The 18,950-nt window shown below is 43.8% G+C and overlaps 1 long non-coding RNA gene across 1 annotated transcript; it reads right to left on the minus strand.

Moving 5' to 3' along the window:
* Positions 1 to 3,567: 3,567 nt before the first annotated feature.
* LOC125522736 lies at positions 3,568 to 5,343 on the minus strand. The gene is made up of 3 exons (XR_007289959.1): positions 5,074 to 5,343; positions 4,350 to 4,494; positions 3,568 to 3,708 (listed from the first exon to the last, which is right to left on the minus strand). It is a non-coding gene; the product is annotated as an uncharacterized LOC125522736 (long non-coding RNA).
* Positions 5,344 to 18,950: the final 13,607 nt, after the last annotated feature.

The following is an 18,950-nucleotide window of genomic DNA, read 5'->3' on the forward strand; positions in this document are numbered from 1 at the left end:
GCACACGAGGTTCGCCGATAGCCAGCGCGCGGCGGCGATGGACCGCATCCCGCCGGAGACCAAGGCCATCTACGACCTTCTACGTGCCGACTTTGACCAAGCCAACCACGACCGCGCCGACTCCACCGCACAAGCCATCGCGAAATTGGATGCCAAGCTCGACCTCTTATCAGGCCCCATCGACGAGGTCAAGGTTTCGATCGAAGTCGATCTCGATGAACTGCGGCAAGGGCTTGACAGACCACCTCCAACTCCGCCAGCTGCTGACCCTGCGAGAAGCGCGCCGATTTCCCCAAGGCGACCGTCGAGCACCGCTAGCTCGGACAGGTACCGCGCTGATGCGGAAAGTCGTGGACCTGGGCATGGAGTGTATGTTCCGCCTCCGATCCGAGGTATGCATCAGGAACAAGCTCTGCAACATGTTCCATTTGCACCTCTGGAAAATTGCGGACAGATTTCTGCTGATGTGTTTGGAGTGGCCCCTCGGATGGCAATGCCTCGTTTCGACGGCACCAATCTGAAACTGTGGCAGACTCGATGTGAAGATTATTTCAGGTTTTAGGTAACACCACAGAATAAGTGGATCTCTCTAGCCTCTTCACTGTCACCTGGGATGAGTTTTGCAGACCGCTACAGAACAGGTTCAGCCGCAATCTGCATCAGTCTATTTTATGGAAAAAATTTCACATATCTCAAACTGGGACTGTCGAGGACTATGTGGAGCGATTTTCTGAATTATTTGATCAGCTGTCTGCTTATGAGAACGCTCCTAATACTGTACATTATGTTACCCGTTTTATGGAAGGATTGAAACCTGCTGTCAGACTGGCTGTAGGCATTCAACAACCAGCAGACTTGGACACAGCTTACCAACTGGCCATCCTACACGAAGAATTGGGCATGAGTGCTATTGGTTTTTCTGCTGCTGGTAACAGCCGTGGAGCAACAGCTCTTCCGTTGCCACTGCCTCGAACTGTTCACCAGTCCACAACAACTCCGGTCCACGCCACGGAAGACAGAAGAGTTACGGAAAACTCAAGCAGGACCAATTCTGATGATAAGTGGGGAGCATTGCGTAATTACAGGAGAGCTAAGGGATTGTGCTTTGCTTGCGGTGAAAAATGGAGCAAGGATCATGTATTAACAGGAGGTCCAGTTACATGTGGTGCAGGAAATATTGGAATATGTACAGCAACTTACGTTCAATTTTGATACTGGGGATGAAGATACTATATCTGAATCTAATGCAGTATATCTATGTGCGGCAGTTGTGGGTGACACGCCAGAAAAATCTGCACTGACGATGAAACTGAAAATACAGTTGCAAGGCCGAACTCTGAGTTTCTTAGTCGATTCAGGGAGTACCCACACATTCCTGGATGGTGCTATGGCTGATCTGTTGCAAGGAGTTTCTGACAGACCAGTGTCTATGGTCCGGGTGGCCTATGGCAAATTAATTCCATGCTCTAAACAGTTGCTGAATGGTGAATGGGCTTGTGGAAGTCACCAGTTTGTCAGTGATTTCAGAATTTTTTCCTTGGGCTCTTATGATGGTATCTTAGGGGTTGACTGGCTGGCTGCTCACAGCCCTATGCAAGTCGATTGGGCTGCTCACTGGCTTTCTTTTAAGGAAAATGGCAACACTATCACTTTATTGGGAGAGGATGCTGTTTTTCCTTTGTGTGCTCTGCTGGAAGTGTGTGCTCTGTCAGATCATATGGATGATATTCCCCTTGAAGTGCTAGTTGAAGTGCAAGCTCTGCTCCAGAAATTTTCCTCAGTTTTTGAAGTTCCAAAAGGTTTACCACCTAGAAGACAATATGATCATAGCATACCCCTTATTCCTAGGGCTAGCCCGGTTTCTCTTAGACCATATAGAATTGCTCCTGCATTGAAGAGTGAAATGGAAAGACAGATGCAAGAAATGCTGGACAGTGGCATTATCAGACACAGTAATATCCCCTTTTCTTCTCCTATGATCATGGTGCAGAAAAAGGATACGACCTGGAGGCCAGTGATTGATTACATGCATTTGAACAATATTACTGTTAAGTGTAAATATCCTATTCCTGTCATTGATGAGCTGCTGGGTGAATTAGCTGGGTCTCATTGGTTTTCAAAGCTTGATCTCAGAGTTGGCTACCACCAAATTCGTATGGCACTAGGAGAAGAGTACAAAACTGCCTTTCAGACACACACATGGCACTATGAATTCCTAGTGATGTCCTTTGGTTTAACTGGAGCACCTAATACTTTTCATTTTGCTCTGAACAGTGATCTTGCTCCTGTCCTCAAACGCCATAAAGGAAAGAAATTTTTCATCACCTTCTTTGATGACATCTTGGTGTTTAGTGTCACTTATGAGCAACATTTACAACATCTGGAAGAAGTGCTACAAGTGCTCAAGAAACAACAATGGCAAGCCAAACTGTCCAAGTGTGCTTTTGCTCAGCAGGAAGTCAGCTACTTGGGACATATCATCAGTGCACAAGGAGTAGCAACAGACCCTTCCAAGATTGACACGATTGAGAAATGGCCTGTACCAGTATCTGCTAAAGAAGTCAATGGATTTTTGGGCTTGGCTATTTATTACAGGAAGTTCATCAAGCTGTTTGGAGTTATCAGCAGGCCTCTCACTAATCTGCTCAAAAAGGGAGTAATCTTTCGTTGGACAGATATGGAACAACAGTCCTTTGTGGCACTTAAACAAGCTTTGGTGTCAGCCCTTGTCTTGGCTCTCCCAGATTTCTCTAAGAAATTTGTGATTGAAACTGACGCTTGCGAGATAGGAATTGGAGCAATCCTCAGGCAGTAGGGGCACCCCTGGTATATGTGAGTAAAGCCTTGGGCCCTAGAAACCAAACCATGTCGGTTTATGAAAAGGAATACCTCGCTATCCTGCTTGCTGTTGATCATTGGCGACAGTACTTGCAGCTAACTGAATTTGTGATTCAGACTGACCAACGTAGTCGAGCCATTCTTTTTGAACAATGGTTGCATACGGTCTAGCAACAAAAGGCCCTTACCAAGCTGTTGGGTTTGAGTTACACTGAGGGAGTCCTAGATTAGGGGGTATCCGGACAGCCGGACTATATCCTTTGGCCGGACTGTTGGACTATGAAGATACAAAATTGAAGACTTCGTCCTGTGTCCGGATGGGACTCTCCTTGGCGTGGAAGGCAAGCTTGGCAATACGGATATGTAGATCTCCTTCCTTGTAACCGACTCTGTGTAATCCTAGCCCCCTCTGGTGTCTATATAAACCGGAGGGTTTATTTCGTAGGACCAACAACAACAATCATATCATAGGCTAGCTTCTAGGGTTTAGCCTCTTCGATCTCGTGGTAGATCAACTGTTGTACTACTCATATTATCAAGAACAATCAAGCAGGATGTACGGTATTACCTCCATCAAGAGGGCCCGAACCTGGGTAAACATCGTGTCTCCGGCGAGGCCATATGTAGACGATGGGTGGATGGAGACCATGTACCAGAGTAAGCATGAGTCAAACATGTGATCAGAACCACAAAGCTGGGCCCTGGAGCAGTCCTCATCACAATTTCTTCATCATCTTCAAGGAATTGCAGACGAGCACATGGGTTCACACTTTGGGAGCTTTTACATCCTCTCCTATTCCACATCAGTCTTCCAATTTGCCGATGAAGAAATCCTCAATGATGTCAAAGACTCATGTGCCATGCTGCAGGCTGAAATTGCATCAACTTAGTATAGTTATGTGAAATATAGTTCTTAGTACAATGACATGCGAGCTTCACGTGCTCCTGAAAAGTATAATGGAATAGAAATACGAGTAGGAAAAATCAGATCTAGCTTTCCATGTCAAAACTAGCCAATAAGAAACATCCACATAAGTGTTGTTATTTAAACTAAAATTTTCTCCTTTGAACAATCCATCAGCTAGAACTATAAATTTACTAATGCAAATATGTATTGTCTTGTTTTGGATAACAACATCATGTACCAAGATATCATGGATATGGACCAGTAAATTTTTTCAGAGGGCAAACACACACAGTTCAGTGATAACAGAAAATAAAATACATGGGCACTAAATTATGAATATGAATCAAGTGATTTGAGTCAAAATTATGGATGAGAATAAGGCTCGGGAAATTGGCAGCACACGTTTTCCTTAAGCTGGTTGGAAGCTACATGTTCAAGTTTCACCAAGGTTGATTAACTTGAATTGTGGACATGCGAAAACATAATTAGAACTGTCGTTTGTAATCAGTATGGGGCAAATGACAACGCTTAAATATAACAGTTATATCAGAATACATATTACAATTCATAAAGTATAAGGTCCCAAATTCAAAACCGGGCATACCTGAGCAGATGCCAGGATATGTGACAGTACCACTTCCAATATCTGATCCAGTTCATCCTACTACTGCAAGAACAAGTTCTCTGAGTGCAACATCCCCCACAACCCCATAAGTGTCATGGACGAACTGAAACAATAGCTCTTCAACCTACCAAACAAAAAGACCTCACAGGCGATGCAGCGCATGCCGATAATAACTTTCACACCACACCACCAACGAAAGCACCCCAAGGACTAGGTGATTATGCTAAGTAGATGTTTCCATGATCTAGAGAAGTCATAAGCTTGCTCTCAGTATACTTATTTGATTCAGTAATAAAGCAAGCTAGAATTCAGATTTGGACTCTCACAGCTACTCTAATTAGGTGCTGAAATCAATATATCTGAACTAAAGAGGATTACATTTTATCAAACATCCCCCAGCGCATAAACCATACATCTTCATCATATCGCAGGGGAGAGCTTAATTGTGAGCACAACCCAATACATGAGTATTCTTTTTTTCCTTGGAAAAGACATGAGTATGCTAATCACCACAGTAAGCATGAACATAATATGTTCAGATTTGTGAACAGGCAAAAAAAAACAGAGTTGTAGTACTAGAGCGGCAAATGTATTCCTCTGAACTAACAGCTGGTTGGGCGTTGTTGAGTGGCAATCACACCATGGGACTGCCATCGCGCAAACATGAGGATCAGAAGAGCTAGTACAACATGCATGCAGTTACCTGTAGTGGGAGGGAAGGTCGCCGGCGGCGCTGACTCAGGCAGTAGGGTATCCGACGTACGGTGGAGAGAGATCCTCTGTCCATGGCGGCGGGTTGAGGGCGGTGGGGCAGCCGAGGCTTCGGTGCGCCGCGATGTACGACCTGCAGTACTGCCGGCCGGCCGGAACATTGACGGCAGGAGCGACACCAAGATATCGGATTGCTGCTTCTCGCTTGGATCGGGTCCGCCGCGCGGGGATGATCCGAACAGCGCACCGCCTAGCCATCTATGTGCGGCGGCGGCTATGCGAGGAGAATTGGATCGTGGAGATGGCCTCTGAACGTGCTGTAAGGAACGGGAACGGACGAGAGATTCGGTTACTATTATACCCTTTTACAGAAAAAAGAATTCTTTAAATGATTTTTCGAGATCCAATGGCCAGAAAAAATCAGAGTTGGAGTTACATGAAATTACAAATCGTAACTCTACAATCACCATAAAAGAGCTCTTAGTTATTATCTATAAGCCTTCTTTATAAAAGCACCATTGTTTAGTTCTACCCTGATATCCCGCACTTCTGCATGCTTTTTTGTAGATGACCCGAAGAGCAATTACTTAACATCAAGATCTATGTAAATTGTTACACATACTAGATTAGATTCTCCACCCATACTAAGATACTATATTTTTCTATATTTAATGCTTAGAGTGCTTAGAGTAAGAAATACTACTAGAATATGATGATTTCGACTAAAACCTTTAGCCCAAGTTTGCTCCTTATACTTGCTCTCATGTATGGGTTACAGTTCAGCTAGAGATATATACTATTTTGAAGCAGCATACCTCGCCAATCAGTTGCAAGTGTCCACTCGTTCTGCAAGAAACATCTGATAATTATGTTTTCATCTTATATTCAGTCAGCAAATATGTCAATCTTGCATGTGCCTTTGTTAACATAGAAGTACCATGTCAATATAATTAGATTGAAAACAACATATTGTGAATAAAATCTTAACTGCGATTTTAGAATTACTGTAGCTTATGCTTTCTCTCTTACACGCTTAAAGTAACCTGATGATGGTTATTGGTGCTTTTCCTCTTCTTCTGATGTTGGTTAGAGGGAACATCACTTGCTAAGTTCTTCCCGTGATCAAGACGCTCTGTTATGAAGCATCTATTCGCATTAGATTCACCGCTCTGTTATGAAGCATCTATCGCACCAGTTACATAAAATTTACTGACACTCTCTGACGCAAACCAACACTATTAAAGTTCACTTCATCAGTGAGTAACTAATGCCATACCCTACTGGCCATGATGGTCTTCCCTTAAGAAGTAGTACCACTTTTGAGTAAAACAAATACAGTCAGTTCGTTGAAGACCAACTGTAATTCCCTCTTTGATGAAAATTTCCTTATACCGATTGACCAATACCATACTATTTCACTGTAGATCTAAATTTTATGATTCATGCCTTTATGAATTTACGTAAACATATGATTCTATCTGAAAAACGGATGGGCGCGGCAACGCGCGCCTTCAATGATCTAGTAATACATTATGGCTGTGTACATTATGATGATCCCCTAAAACAATTGCCCGTGTCATCCACATGGTAGATGGAACCCATGGGATTCCAATTTATGGTCTCCAATGCGCCACAACCTAGTGGGTATGGTGCCATTATGAAATACCTAAAAGGTGAGTCGTTTATTTGTTTTGGAGTTCACATTTTATTCGAATTTCATTGTATAGTTGGTGAGTACTTTATACAATGTCAAGACACAACGTGAAACAATTGTACTGCACTACTGGTAGTTGAAAAAGAATCGGAGGCACTAAAGTTGTTGTATTATATTACAACAATTAATATGGACCAAGCCAAAAGTGATTACTCTTATAAAGTTTCATAAACACATATGAGGTATGCTTGTGTGCCACCAGGCAGACGAGCAGATTTGGGCCCTGGAAAGTAGTAGGAAGCATCGGAGTGCATGTGCTTCTAAATATGTATCCGTTCTCATATGGCCAACATTATACAAGACATGCACCACAATATAAGCAGTCCTTGGCGGATGAGGATTTGTGGCACCGAGGTGCTCCACCCACTGATATCCACGGCTCGCGTTACTTCAGTCACATCATGTCATTGAATGCTGAAATAATTTTACAATTCATAGATACACCCCGGATACATCTTCTAAATACCAAGAACTAGTGGGCCCATCTTTAAATGACTCATGTCCTTCTGACTCATGTACAGGCAGCAGTAGCTGCAGTTATGAAGTGGTGTGGAGGTGCTGCAGCCAAAACCTGCTGTGAACCGGGGAAGTTTTTGGGTGAGAACCAGGTTACAATTATCAATTCAATGCAGTAAATGCAGGAGAGCAGTTAGCCGTTTTGGTATCTTTAGCATTATGCATCAGAGACATCGACATTGAGAGACTTATTTATGTCCCCCGTAGCAATTCCTTCCATGCTTTTCAGGGGGATATTTAAAAAAAATTGTTGGCAATTCAATCAATCAATTTTCAGAGAGACAGCTCTGTTTTTCATCACATAGCAGTAGTACCTTCTAGAATCTAAAAACTGTCAATTTCTGCCCAATAGCAAAAACAAAACTTGACTATCAGAAACATTGATGCAGGCATAAAGATTAAAATTTGGAAACAATAGAGTGGTTAGCACTGACGGTGCATTTAGTTTACAACACACTTTTGTAAACCAAAGATTACATGGGCCACTAAGATAGAACTGACAGTACATCACGTCAACACATTTGCAAATTTGAGTCTAAGAAATCCATCGGTCCACTGGGAATTAACGCTGATGTAAGCTTCTTTTTCTACTTTTCACTTGTTCATTGAACCTATATTGTCTTTAGTTAGCTGTCAGTTTCCTGGGTGGTTAATTAGCTACTAACTAAACTGGGAATTACCGCTACAATTTGGTACGGACAACTGTACATGCAAGAACGGCTAAGTCTGTGCTGGAAGTAGTACATGCATATACGAGAAATTTTGTTTCAACTGCTTCAGGGATACAGACCTTAATACATCGCATCTAACACAAGTGATCCGAATCTATATGGGGTGCAACGGTGGTGATGTGGGTGGGTGGAGCACCTAGGTGCTCCCCTGTAATTCCCGTCCTTGGCTCCTAGTCTTAAGTTTAGTATAATATTTCACATCGATCACTTCTGTGTCGTGTGCCTCTCTCTCATAGATCAATATATATATATATATATTTATATATATATATACGGATTAGGAGGCATTTTTTTGACAGAAAGACTGTAAGGGAACCCCTACAGTATAATTGGTGTTACAAAACCAAATTGCAAGTACCATGCCTTGAACCTAGGTGAGTGGAAAGGCATCTGCTCCTTCACACCACTAGACTATGCCTTAGTCTGCCGGGTTAGGAGGCATCAAGAAACAAACAATATGGATTGCCCATTTGTGAAGATTGGCCAAATTCTGAACATGCATCATGCGCGAGACTACCACCACGCCAGACTCGCGGCCACCCGCCAGTAGTCACCACTATATGCAGACTGCAGAGAAGTGCCCGCACCTTTGCGCGGTGGACGTGCTCATAGCTGATAGCTGGGTAGGCGTGAATCATAGAAGAGCTCACCGAGGCACATCCCGCGTAGGCGGCGCTAGTGTGGGTTGCACGGGGGTCAGACCATATTGGGGTAGTCCTAGGCAGTATACCTGCGGATGATGGTGCGGGTAGTGGCAGGCGAGCTCAGAGTTGTATTCTTGCAGGAGGAACCTGGCCGTAGTTGGCGACAAACCGACCACCAGGTGTGGCAATGGGTCACGATGGTGCACCGAAAAGAGACGGTGGTGCAGCGTACGTACCACTAAGTGACTCCAAAAAAGGCTCCACCGATCGGGTGTTGCTACACAAATAAATTAGTGAATCAGTCATGTGTAAACAGCCCCACAATAAGGAGAGTTTCTAAGTCGTGTGAGAAATAATTATTTTTTAGTCGAGTAAGTTGCTCCCCATTAATCAAATTTGTAGCTACGCAATTCACGTTAGAAAAATAACCAACACTCACAGTCTCACAATATACCTATAAATAGGTACTCATTTTCCTGTAGGGTTCGAATGAACCAATGGTGAACTGCATTTCTTAGAAAAGATTACATTTAGTGTCGACTCTTCAAGCATGTACGTAGAAACAACTTATCAACAACTAGTGACGATCGTCTCATCAGCAGAGACTTTCTGATTCCGGTGAGCATCTCTCGTCGCTGTTCTGATGATTGGTTGAATCTTAATCCAGAAATTAATTACGCATGGTTTTGCAGTGAAACGTGCTTTCTATTTATGTATTTTTAATTTGCTCCCATACCAAATTCCTTATAAGATTTTTGGAAATGGAAATTCCTTATAAGATGTTTCTACAATTTGGTTCAGAGGCCGGAACCAGAAGAGCAATATACTTCTTCGCTGAAAATGATTGTTTTATGGATTAGACCTATTTTCTTCAAAGTTTGTAAAAGTTCAAATTAGTTTATACAAGGAGCTCTGTTTTGTTGGTTGTTGGTGTCTGTAAGTTCGTGGCAAGACTAACTGTTGAGTATAATATTTATTATGAAAGACGAGATAGATTAGAATTTGTTCTGACTTATTTTGTACTTTAAGTAAATCATTGTACTTTTATATATATGCCCACGAGGCTCAATCAATACAACGAACTATTCCACCAAACCTCTCTCTCCCTTCTAATATGGTATCTATAGCAAGTCGATTCTAAACCCTAGCCACCGCCGCTTCCGCACCTGCGCGCCGCCTCTGGAGCGGTCGACCTCCATGACCGCCGCCGGGGGCCGCGCCGCCCGTAACTAGGGTTCGTCCGCCGGCCGTGTTGGCCGGCTGCCCTAGAGAATCTTTTTTCCGAGCCCTTGCTTCGGGTTTTTCGCTCTCTTGCCGGTCGTTTTGATCGGCGTTTTCATTCCTTTCCTCCGACCTGGCATCCACACACGTCAAGGTGGCCCGTCAAGGCCAGCCGCCGTCCGCGCGTCGGTCCACCCGTCGACCTGCACCGGCCGTCACTGCCCTGCTCCGACTGGAAAATCTGCATCGCCTCCATCCGGCGGCCTCGCGCCATGCGGCGGTCAATCATAGCCACCCGCCTCCGCCGCGTCTGCACGGCGGTCCGGCGGTCTACCTCGCCGGCCTCATCCTCGGTTGTGTCGGGACGGCTGCGTCATGCATGTAGGATGCCTCAACTCGGGCTCCGTTGGTCGCTGGGACCTCATTGCCCCGGCGCCGACGCTGCTTTGGCAGCCCGGGTGCCGGTGCTGACACACTCGTCCGCACGACGTCCCACACCGTCCGTCGTCGCTGGCCTCATCTAGGACTCCGTCGCCACCACGCCTCCATCGAGCGGCGTCCCCGACCTCGTGCGCGATCGGCTTGATCACCCGCTCGCCGCCGCGATCCGACTCATCTACGCCGCGTGACCAACCTGAACCGTCGGTTGCGCGCACCTCCGCAGGTCCCGTGAAAATCGTTCCCAAGTTCAGCGCGCCCCTCCGCCGATCAAGCAACAGGCTGCCGCTGCGTCGCCTCGTCGGGCCGCAGGGCCGCTGCCACATGGTTCTCCTCGCGGCTGCATCGACTTGTGCGTCGCTGCTGTGTCGCCTCAACAGGCCATAGTGCCTCTATACGCGGTCCCAACCGCCGCCCCGAGGCCGTCCCCGCGGTTGCACCGACCCGCGCTCCGCCGCTGCACCGGCCCTTCGGGTCGTAGCCCCACGACCCGCGGTCCCGCCGCCACCCCAAGGTCTTCCAGCCGTCGCCCCGACCTGCCCGCCGCCGCTGCATCGCCCCTTCGGGCCGTAGCGCCGCGGCCCGCGGTCCACTCCGCCGTCACCGCGCGTCAACCTCCCTAGTATGCGTCGCGCCGTCTCCCTTGGTGCGGGAATGCCACCATCCACACCGGTCTTCGTCACGTTGTAAGGGTTTTTCGCCTACTTCGAGCATCGCCGCCGCGCCCCTAACCTAGCCGCCGCTCTTCTTTGGCTACCTCCTTCGGCTTCGTCCAGCACCGGCTCATCGTCAGCATCGCAATCATCTACCCCGACCACTTCGTCTACTCCGACCACCGTTGGTGACATTGGCCCCACGCCGATGGACGCCGCAATCGTCGTCAAGTTCTTCTCTACTGGCCTCTGTGACTTCTCCGACATGGCGTACAGCTCGTGCAAGTCCCTCGTCTACGCATGCCCGGTGCTGGCAACACCGATGCATGCCTTCATCCACGACGTGTCCCCGGGCCTGGCAAGCCAGCTGGTCGGCGCTTCGTCAACTTCGTCTTCGTCCGTCTACGCATGCGCGGTGCTGGCAACACCGATGCGTGCCTTCGTCCATGATGTGTCCCCGTGCTTGGCAAACCCACCGCAACGCGTCGTCAACCACATCTTCTTCCCGACGCACCACTACTTCGACACCACTACGCACATGCTAACTCGGCGCCCCCTTGCGCCCGTGGCTCCACGGCGATTTCCTCGACACCGGCCACCCCGACTTGACCTTGACCACAACATTTTTCGTACGACTACCTCGACCACGGCTCCATCACCCACGCTCTCGGCTACCTCGACAAACGGCACAAAGGGCTACCGCCTTGCTTGAGCAACTTCGTCGGTTTACACTCCAGCCACGACTCCGCGATTCATCGACCGTTACGACTGTGGGGGGAGTCGTCGGCTTGCCTTCGGATTCTTCTCCAGTCTCACCGTCTGCGTCGCTACCGTTGTGACTGCGGGGGATGTTGAGTATAATGTTTATTAGGAAAGACGAGAGAGACTAGGATTTGTTCTGGCTTGTCTTGTACTGCAAGTAGATCATTGTACTCCTATATATATATGCCCACGAGGCTTAAGCAATACAACAAACTATTCCACCAAACCTCTCTCTCCCTTCTAACCCTAACAATGGGAGGTGCCATGTTTTAAGAAGTGTAACAACGAAGCAGATATTTTAGCGAAATTTTCTATTTCTCTTGATGTAGGCCGCGATGTTTGCTTTGGAAAGTGCCGCATGATTCTGTAATAATCCCTGTGAACATCACCGTTAGTCAATAGAGTCTGGTGAAGTCCCCTAAAAAGAATAGCCGTCTGTACTATTCTAGTGTTGGCATCTCTATCCTGAAGTGGGGATGCATTTTTCTGTCATCTTTCAGAAGAAGTGGGAAGGTTAGTGAAAGTAGATGCTTTAGAGAGTACAGAAATAAACACTTTTAGGGTTTTGTCTAGCGGTATTCCAACTATATAGATTTTGCCTTCAAGGATGTGTTGTATCTTTTTGTTTTCAAACATTTTTATTCTTCGAGCACACTTCTTAATTAAGAAAGATCATTGAAATACGGGACCAACCCATATATGAGCGGATTGATTTGGCTCAGATAAACAGCAGTGACACCCGCACAAACTTGGGAGTTCTTGTCTGTTAAGTTAATTGCTTGGGTGTGGCTACATCCCAGTTGATTGAGAGTTAACCAAGTCTCAGTCAAGTGGCATATCACATTAAAAAAAAAGATTTTTTTTGCATGGGTCTCCACGTCAGTTCTCGCGAATATAGCATCGACTGGGACTTGGTTTACTGAGATTTAGGGATCCCTTAGTTGCTTCCATTATGATCTAGATACATGGACTAGAGGATGTTGCATGCATGCATGCATGGCGGGTCGAGAAGAGAAAAACAAAATAACCAAGGAACACATACGCGTGCATTATATTTTATACTCTCTCCCTAAGAAATATAAGATCGTTTAGATCACTAAGATTATTGAACAATTTGAACTTGCAGGAGTAAGAGTAAGAGCAAACAAGACAATACGAGATAATAGGATTGAGTATAAGATAAGAAAAGCAGTGATAATTATAGAGGTGGACACAAACAAACATAACCGGCCTGGGACTAAACATCAAATCCATGCACCGCTCGAAAGATGTTGCTACTTATTCCAGCTAGTGAGCTAGACAAACTCTATACCTAGCTGCCTGCAGGGGAACGAGGACATATTACACTGCTGGTGTCAACATTTGATATTGGGGCAGAAGATCTGGCCCGGCGCACTCAATGAGATCTGCAGACGGATCTCACACAGGCAGCTGATGTAGCCTCCTGATAAATAGACGCAGCACGGCTTGATAAAATCTGGCTCATTGAAACTACCATTATTGACCCCTTCTCTACAGGAACGACCGATTGGATCGGCGTCGCACGATGCCTCTGCCACCGGCACCAGCGGCAGTGCCAGCACAAGCGCCGTTACCAGCACAAGAACCGCTGCACGGGATGGCTTCATGGTTAGCTACCTAGCTAGAGGTAAGCTCAAGGTGGTGGGTGCTTTGCTTTGAGCGTGTGCTATGGTACTGGTATGTGGAGGATGGTTTCACCCCTCCCAGGGATCTCACCTTTTTTATAGTCCATGTATACGAACCTCTACCGCCCACACGGGATGAATGGATCGCTCTTGTGGGGATCTGGCCTTTTTATAGTCTATCTATCTAGCAGCCTCCACCGACCAAGACACCACCAGCAAGCACGTCCGTCATTAATGGTGTATAGTTAACACAAAGCTGTAACCATTGACTTCCGGATGCCAACACACTGACTAGATCGCATCGTAGCTTGTCGGCACTCAAGCCGTCCTCCTCGTGTCCCCAAATCGAATCTAATCTTTTGGAAGCTCACTCGCAGCAGCTTTTGAGAGAAAGAAGACGAGAATTTTTTTTACAAGAATGACGCGGGGCAGAGCTGCTTCTAAGAGTGGACGCAGTTCGGTCCCTGACCGAGCCTCGCTTCGGACCGGACTGGACCGAGGTTTCCAGCGCGCCCATTTCTGTGGACAGGACCGAATGGAGGAATGTTCCTGTATCGCGTTTTTGGCTGTGTTTAGCTCCTTTTTAGCTACTGTTTAGGCATCTTTTGATTGCGTACAATAAATGGAGCAAAAGTGCAACATATATGTGATATAACTAGGACATGTGCCCGTGCGTGCAATGGGGATATAATTTTTTTTTCAAGAAGCAGCGTGAAGATAATCGATGTGTTCATCAAAAACGGTGTCCACGGCGGTGGGCGACAGAGCAAGGAGTTGCGGTCTTCTCACGGGTCATGTTTGCCCTGCGAGATCTTGATAGTGATGGGGTTGGTCGGCGTGATGGTGACCACCCATCCGTTACCTTGTTTTCCTCCGGGTCCACTTCCGTCTCAGAGTTGTAGTTGTGTCCTTATTTGGTTGCTGCGTGGCGATCTTTGAGGCATGGTTGCTTCGACCACTTTCTTCTACAACGAGGTAATCGGATGGATTACTCATTGCGGCGCATAAATTATATTTCATTAGCATAATCAACGCATAACCATGAATGTCCCTTCATTGTCTAAGGGTTATTCTTTCAACTATTTTTGCCCTTATGTGCCCATAAATTTTATTAACTAGAGCAAAACCAGCATATTCTCTTTTATTAGCACTTGCCCAATTTATTTCCATTATAGCCAATCAACATATTGTCTTTTATTGACACATGCAAGTTACCTCCGGCAATAATTTTTGAAGTCCCTCGTTCTGCTCATGATTTTTGAGAGAACTTCCTTATTCTCACACAACCTCCTTATTTCCATACAATTTAGGAACATATAAAAACTGGTGTGATTTAGTATAAAATTCCAAGATGAGATTGTTCCTATCGTAACTGCAAGCTAGTCGAGTTGGTTTTATCCGTCGATACAATAGGGAAGGTTCATACTTCAATCCCCTCGCGCCCTTTATTTTTTGTTGCTCTACGGTCCAACAGAAAAAGAAATATATGATAGGTCTAGTTTGGCCCACCCGTGGGATAACGGAAAAATTTGCGGAACTATGTGTGGAATGGACGAAACAAAATCTATACGCGTGGAAGCTACTATATGACGCTAGTTGTGTCAAATAGTGCGTGGGACGCACAACATTCGAGTCTGGGCCAGCCCATTGGCAGACACCGAAATAACATGTGTTTGCAAGGCACGAATAATAATTAAAAAAAATGATGCCCTGAACGATTGACCTTACCTGACCATGTGGCGATAGGCATGACAATAAACGCCTCTTGTTAACAATGGCAAGCGCGGATATTTAAGAACATGGTGCAACATCGTATTTGAATTTTTTGAACTTATTCAAAAATATCAATTTCCGAATATTATTGAAAACATGAACATTTTTTAAATTACAAAGAATGTTTTTAACATTTCGTCCATTTTGGGAAAAACATGATTTTTTTCGAAACAACGTCATTTTATGAAGACATGAACCTTTTATAAAAACCTACCCATTTCTTAATTTGTGACAGACTTTTGAAAATGGAACATGTTTCAAACATTCAAAACAATTTTAGGAAAATGTGTTTTTAAATGCAGACATTATTTTGATCTGTAAATATTTTAATAAAACAATAATATATTTCAAATATTGAATACTTTTAGAATACATGTTTTTAAATCCCAAACAATTTTGGAATACTTCTGAATTTGAAAAGAATTGGAACGAGAAAATAAATTAATGTTCCAACCATTTTTGAAAAGGGTAAGACAATATTTTATGTCGAACATTTTTCGGAAATCCGACAAAAACTCAAATTCTCAACTTTCTCGAAATTTTTGAATTACAAAGTAGGGTAAAAATAAAAATAAATTTGGACAGAAAAACATTATGGTCCGGCCCAGTATTGGGCGCCTTGTGCGAACTCTAACTATCTACCACACTGGGCGAGATATAGGATTTTCAAGGCTACATGGGCAGGCAAATGAGTGGGCTGACTTCACTGGGCACAGCGTGTGCGGGCCAAGTAGTAAATTCTGGGTCGCTAAAAAAACAGAGGTACAAACAACACAATTTTCACATGCACAAAGGTGAGTTCTTATGTATCATCCATCAATGACACGGTTACAACTTGCAATGCCAAGTTTCATCTAAAAAACATAACACAAATGAGTCGTTCTAACATATCACAAATGAGTGCAAGAGGAACTTCCACATGAGAACTAGCAAGAGCTCTCTGCCAAACTCTTGGGTAACTTGGCCATCAATGGGTACGTAGGAGCGTGCACCTTCCACCAACCAAGAAGATTAAGAACAATGGGATGAGGCTCACAAGTGTGACATCCCGGCTTAAGAGGAACGACAGGGTATTCATATCAACAAGGTACACCTTATTTTCCGGGAGCCTATCCGAAAGGAGTCTCAAAATTAAGCGTGTTTGGAGCAATTGAGGATGGGTAGCCAAATGAGAACACTACTAGGGAAATGCCTAGTAGTGGCGCGGGGGCCCGTGCTACTAGTACCACGCTATAGCTAACTAGTAGGAGTAGCGCAGGTGCCACCCCACGCTACTACTACTTTTTTTAGTAGTAACACGGTGGCGCCCGCACTACTACTATATGTGTGTAGTGGTAGCGTGTGCCTGCGCTATACTACAACCATAAAAATTGCGCTACTACTAATAATTTCAATATTATTTTTCTTTTGCATATTTACACAATATTTATACAACAATTATACAGGTTTTTATACGGTCCAACATATACATACAACATCGAAACTATATGATACAACAATGTCTCATCATCATAGTGATATAACAATGTCTCATCATCTTCATCATCATCATAGTGATATAACAATGTCGCGTCATCGTCTGCATCATCGCACGTTAACCACTAGCTAATAGTTATCAAGGATAACAAAAAATGCACCAACTAATTGTTATCATCTTAGTTAGATAGCTACCCAACACATAGTAGTCGAAACACGATCGAGGGTACAAACATCTAGCAGTTAGTTAGTAACGATCATGACAAGTACTTGTGCCTACTCCTCTCTTTTATGAAGAAATTAAAACAACAGGCAATTATGAAGAATGTATGAAACAGATGAACTAGTGACAGAATAGTAAACAATCTTACCATGCATCTTCTCTGAATGTTAGTATCGCTCAACTTGTGGACTAGTGGCACGTATCGTGTGGACTAGTGCACTTAAACGACTGGACAACATTAACAATGGAGACAAGATAATTCTTCTCCTCTCAAGTAACCTATGAGCCAATAGTGTAATAGGTCTCATCTACTATATTTTGTGTTTTTCTAGGATATAGACAATAAGCTGTGAATGTTAATTAAACAAGTTACGTTAGGGGTGAATAACAACTATTTTTAAATAATCTATATAAATTATTTAACAAATTTGTTTAGGGAACTGACACGGAGGAAAATTTGTAATCATGTCTAGATCTGCCAAAAGGTCTTGATCATATTCAGGAAAGGTGATTGGATCATATTGTTGAACGATGCCAATATCGAACTTTATGCTTGTAAGCCTTGGATAGTCCTCTCCAATTTGCACAAGCAAAATATCGTGACCTATATGATTGTAGAACGTAGCCTAGAAAATGAAACTACCTTATCCACCTTATCCAGGTCATCGAAATAGAGCTTTTCTAGGACATAATGTCTTGCATAGCAGGGGATGCACTAGTCGAATTATAAGAAAACGAAATTACACGTTAAAGCAAAAATATTAAGACATGTTTAATTAAAAAGGAAATATGTGCATAATTTCCGTATAATATTTCCCTTAGTTACCATGTCTAACCGATTGAAGAAACGATTTTGCTCAAAAGTCAATACGTGCATTTCAAATTAGAGTTGTATACTACACATATATATTAATGATATCTTTAAAATGTTTGAAATATTTAAATATCTTTCAGACATTAAACCACGTTTGCTTCCCACCACCTCAAGCATGATGTCATGAAAAGCTTATCGACTGAATCTTGCAGTACACAATCCACAACTTCCTCCTAACTATCAATGTATTGAAGAACCATATGCATTGTTTTTGTAGCTATTGCTCCATATCTTATATCTTATATATTTACTAATTGTAAGCACCATACAAGACACCACGTTAATCCTAAAAAGTAAGAAATTACATCCGTCCAATTAATATATAGTTCATTTATAGCCATTGGATGAAACAGGAGACATGCTCCCCTATGCCAGTCGTCCTCCCTTTGGTCTCTCCTTTATTCATTAATGAAAACAAACTGTAGTCATATTCTTCGTTTGCTTAAAAAAAGCGAAAGGAAAGCTGAGACGTGCTCCGTTTGGTCTGTCCCTCTTCACTTGAAAAATAAAACTGCAGATATAAAAGGGAAGGGAAACCTGATCGTGATCTGCCAATTTTTTTCTACAAAGCGTACTGACGAAATTACCCATGCATTTGTGAGACACTAAGGTAAGTATGTTCTGCATACATGCATGTAAGTATGTGGACTATTTTTTCTCATCCAAAAATCACCACGCACACTATCACAACGCTTAAATGCGTCTACTATACCAATCACACATGTACTTAAATCACACTTACATACATACTCTAGAATATGTATGTGACAGGCACACGCTTATTCAGAAATTATTAAATATCTCAGTGTAAAAAATGTTCTAAATCTATCTGGCAAATACATGAAATAAATGAAGGAAATATGCCCTAGAGGCAATAATAAAATTGTTATTTATATTTCCTTATATCATGATAAATGTTTACTATTCATGCTAGAATTGTATTAACCGGAAACTTGATACATGTGTGGATACATAGACAAAACAAAATGCCCCTAGTATGCCTCTACTTGATTAGCTCATTAATCAAAGATGGTTAAGTTTTCTGACATAAACATGTGTTCTCATTTGATGAATGGGATCACATCATTAGGAGAATGATGTGATGGACAAGACCCATCTGTTAGCTTAGCATAATGATCATTAAGTTTCATTGCTATTGATTTCTTCATAACTTATACATATTCCTTTGACTATGAGA

The sequence above is a fragment of the Triticum urartu genome, chromosome 7 (genome assembly GCF_003073215.2).
Source record: "Triticum urartu cultivar G1812 chromosome 7, Tu2.1, whole genome shotgun sequence".
NCBI classification, from domain to species: Eukaryota; Viridiplantae; Streptophyta; class Magnoliopsida; order Poales; family Poaceae; genus Triticum; species Triticum urartu.